Source organism: Etheostoma cragini, chromosome 7 (assembly GCF_013103735.1).
Source record: "Etheostoma cragini isolate CJK2018 chromosome 7, CSU_Ecrag_1.0, whole genome shotgun sequence".
Classification (NCBI taxonomy): Eukaryota; Metazoa; Chordata; class Actinopteri; order Perciformes; family Percidae; genus Etheostoma; species Etheostoma cragini.
The window spans coordinates 7,822,053-7,827,196 of NC_048413.1; positions in this window are offsets into that span (position 1 = coordinate 7,822,053).

The following is a 5,144-nucleotide window of genomic DNA, read 5'->3' on the forward strand; positions in this document are numbered from 1 at the left end:
TGCTGTGACTAGCCCACAAAAATACTCAGACAGATACTGGAAACCCCTGTAGTGGAAGGAGCAATGGGCAACAGACTAACCCTGATTACTTATATTCTTTATACAATGTTGGTGATGGATTAGCCCACCTCCAATACAGCCCATCATATAGTTCATATATATATATATATATATATATATATATATATATATATATATATTCTCAAAGCTGTCATTTATTTTCTTTGGGTTTTTCACTTTTTGAGTTAAATGTTGAAAATAGGGGTGTAACGCTGCAAACAATTACTGCTATCTCACTAAATCGTGTGTGTGTATTCTAATTTGTTTATATTTAACATTTGCATAATTGGATTTGTCTTACATTATGACACAGATGTTGCATATTTCATACATGTATATGCTGTGTTTCTGAATGTAAATACATACTACAAAAATGAACCAGTTGATCAAAATGAAATGATGAATCAATAAAATACTACAAGTTTCCCAGATACATGTTGCCACATTTTTTGATTTTGATGTTCTATGTTGGTTATCTTTGTGTATCAGGTGTGGAAAAATGATGCACAAAAGGTGATTCAGCGCTGTGGAGATTACTATAGAATCAACCAGAATAAACTATTTGGCTCTACAAACTGCAGTAAGATAAGACATTTCTGGAAGCAGGCAGAGAGTGCTATTTTTATAACTTGGTCTGTGTCGCATATATTTGAAACCACAGACCTACAAACCACATCAACACGTTTGGCAGAGACTTTTCTCTCAGGTGATAACATTTTTTGCAGGTTGGACTTACAGTATTTGAATTAAAGAAGGAATTAGAGATGTATAAACTCAATTAAATAACTTCTTGACCTGTCAAAGATGTTGTCTGCCACTCCCTCCTCCACTCCCTTACCGAGCCCCAGTCACAGTTTAGTTTTGTGGCCGTTTGTAGACCCTGGGCTGTCTACAGAGATCGTGTTTTTTAAAGTGTGTTCTGGGAACAGGCAGCTCGTGGATAGTGAGGAGATGTGTGCTGTATGTGACAACAAATGTTGTATCCTAAAAAACGTGTGACATTGCTTAGAGCACCGTTAATCTCATGTACAACAGTCATTTAAACACTGCTAGCTACTTAGACTGTCTAACTCTTAGTCTATTATCCATTATTACAGCCTTTACTAGTACAGCTACTACTACTACTACGACTACTACTTCTACTACTACTACTAGTAGTAGTAGTACTATTATGTAGGCCATTTTGTCCTCTCTTTGTCTGACTTGTCCAACAGCAGCTTTGAGATACAGTAACTCAGAACAGGTGTTTCTAATCTAGGTATTTACTATCCAATTTGTTAAACCATTGTATTCTATCTCCATTGCTGACACAACTGAACTGCACAAACACACACACACACACACATACACACAGACACACACACACAGTTTGAAGCTGAAGACTCTGCTGGCTGTTGGTGGGTTCAGAGCTTCCAGGCTTCAGCAGCAAGGAATCATCCGGCTGTTGAATTGGGTGATGTGTTTGTGTGGAACAAGTAAACCCCCCTCCCCCCCCGGCTCAGCCAACAGTACGACTCCTGCTGCCACTGTCATTTCTCCTACAATTAACAACGCACCACTACAGTTGTTAAATCTTGAAGTAGTTTCTGTGCTGGAAAGGCTGGCCGCCTTTACATAATTGGCAAGAACCGCAACTTCTTTCATCAGTGCTTCCAAGGAAACAAATACCTCCCTCTTTGTCAAGTTAATCTTGTTTTCAGTGGGAGATGTACCTCATGCATATTGTTAGATTATTGTCTAGCATGACATTACTAATAGAATAATTCACTTTCTAGCAGGACACTGACAAGCATCGTAGCAATGGCTGGTCTGTCTAAAGTTTAAAAAAAAGTAGAAAAAGAGCTGGCCATCTGTCTATGATGCCACTAAACATCTTAAAAAATGGAAAAGGCGGGGCGGCCTATAGCTCACTCAGTAAGTGCGCTCGCCCCATGTTGGCTGAGTCCTGCAGCGGCCCTTTGCTGCATGTCATCCCCCATCTCTCTCCCCATTTCACGTCTGTCCACTATCTCTCTCTCTAATGAAGGAAAAAATGGAAAAGGCAAAACACAGAAATGTTTGAATTAAAACCAATCAAAGTGTTGGATGGATGGTTAACATAAATGTCAGACAGGCCATACATCAGCGACAGAATGGGTTGGACTGCTTAGATTTCAATCCGTCCTTCCCAGGTTGTTTGTTTATTTGACTTACTTGGCACCTTTTCAATGGCACTATTTGTCTTATTTGGACAATGATGATATAATTAAGTGATTATAATCATGGTTATGTACTGCTATTTGTTCTAGAAAAACACTGGACTGATTCTGACTTTGAAAACCTAAAACACACTCACATATCCTAGTTAGATTGCCAGTGATCAGACAACTTTGACTTTTTATTCTGCACTGCATCACACAGCTCCACATGTGCACTCAGCAGCCCAAGCTGGCCACCAAACAAAGAAGACTGAAGCAACATCTGTGTACAACTATGACTACTTCAATCAGTTCTACTTCTACATTAACTCAATAACGTAAAAATACATTTGAGGGAAACAAACAATATCATGTTACAAATTAAATAATTTGAGAAAACTTTGTCCTGATATAGGATGATATGATGTGATATGTTTTACAGCGGAAGAGCATTAAGAAAATATAACGGAAGCTCTTCATCGCCATCAAAACAAAACACATTTTCAACACACAGCAGCACTTTACCTGCGTTTCACCTGCACTCACAGGAAATAGGCACAAACAACTCTCTGCTTGCATTGTTCAGTGCTGCTTGCTGTCATGTAACTACTGACCAATAATGTAATGCTGCACAGTGGGGTGATATGGACTGTAGTCATTTTAAAACCCAAATCAGGATTTATGGCTGATAATTAATAAATTCAATATGCCTGGATTGGTCTTTATCTCAATCCTCTGGTGTTGAGTTGAAGACACACCTGCTCACATACAGTATCATTTGTATCCCAGTGTGAGTCACATTATAATCAGGGGTGCACATAACTGGTACGCAGGTACGCATGCGCAACAAAAATCAGGAGTGCTTAATGACACTTGCGTTACTGCAACTGTGTGTACTTGACCAATCTTCTCATCTAACATTAAAAATGACATGTTCCTTGCAAAATAAGGTCAGAGATGTCCAAAAAAGCAACAGAGATTAAGCAGCTTCTTTGGCATTTCGCCACTTACAAAGAAACCCAAACTGAAGCCAGAGGCAAAGAAAACAGTTGTTCTGGAAAAGTGGTTCCAAGATATGCAATGGCTTGAAGCTATCGATGAGCGCACGGAAATGTGGTGCAAGATTTACCGCTCAAATCCACATCTAGCGGACAAAACAGGTGCGTTTCACAAATGCTCAAAGAATTTCAACCATCCTTTATTTGACAAACATGAAAAGAGCAAGGAGCACACAAGTGTGGTGCAAGCCATTGCTAATAAACAAGCTAGCCGAAAAGAAATGTCCAGTCGCCCACTTGCCAGATGGCGAGACAAGCTGAATGAGGGACAACGACAAGTTTAATATTTTTCTCGTCGCCTTCCATAAAGCTAAACACGCACATCTCATGTCTTCCTATTCTGAGGATGTTCCTTTACTGAAGCGGCTAGGAGTAAATGTTGGAGGTGCATATCATTCACGTGAAGCGGGCACACGGATCATGCAGAGCATCGCTCGCACCATCAGAGGAGAGTTACGATCCAAGTTGCAGTCTGCTGAATTTTGGGGGCTACTTTTTGATGGACCTGAGGACATCACAAAAACTGAGCAGGAAATGGTTTACATTGTGTCAGTGTCCAGCAACGGAGACAGTTTACCTCAGACATTATTGGACTGATTCAATTGGGTGCTGGCTGAACCGTGCAGGCCATAGCTGACAGACTCGTGAGACCTTTCCAGGACACAGGCTTGGGTGACTGGACAACAAAGTTGGTCGCTGTGTGCACAGATGGGGCTGCTGTCAGCGTCGGAATCTACAACGACGATGTGCCAAAACTCTGCCAACGTGCTGTTGTTGGACACTCCTCTGAGCACATTCTGTGAACCGCGCACACATTGGAGGATTGCGTACAATCAGCTGATCGCAACGTTGCTTACTGTGAGACATTTACTCGCTCTGTGGTCAAGATGCTGCAGTTATATTTACAAAAAGGTTCAGCAAAAAAAGTTGCTAAACTGAAGAAGCAATGTAAAGAAAATGGGATCTCCTTTGTGGACCTAGGTAAGTCTCATAATATCAGATGGTCTGCATGGAGGAAAAGCTGACCATTGGAGAATGTAAGGATGACTCATGGTGGCCATTGGACAGTTCACACTTCTGCTTGATGGTGAAGGCCACAGGGCGCGCACTGTTTCTAATGCTTATGCGGACATAGGCAAGACAAAATTACTCAGGGGGTTAATTGAAGAGTTTTTGATCATTTCTTAGTATTTGATCCTTCAACATGGCCTCAGGAAATGCAAGACCTCCTCAGATTTGGAAACACAACAGTTTGCAAAATTCTCAAGAAATATGAGGCCACCTTGCAACTTGACAAAGACACCACTGTGACAGAATAGATGCGTTTAAAGCAGCCAGAAAAACACCTGGGAGCCTCTTCTGTGTATGACTTGGTCCAAATAGTGAATACAAGTAACCTAGATGCTTGCGCCAACATCAACAAGGTGGTTAAGCTGTCTCTTACACTGCCTTGAAGCAGTGCAGCTTGTGAGAGGGGATTCTCACATCTTAACATGATAAAAACAAAGTACCGATCTCGTCTGTCACATGCTCGTCCCTCAGCCCTGATGCACATTCACCTGTCAAAACAGACCACAGAGACATTTGACCCAAGGTAAGCTGACCTGTGGATGGAGTAGAGGACAGTGGGGACGACACTGAAAAGGACAGTGAGGAAGACTGCACTTATTAAGACTACGCTGCATAAGGGGTGTGTACCAAACACCATCTCCTGGTACTCACCTGGGTAACTCACTGAAAAGGTTCTGTGCAGCTCTGATTATAATGTTTGAGTGAAACATTATAAAATAACAGTAACCTGGTAATTCATGATTATAACAAAGTGCTGTGAGTGATGGACTGTGGTGGA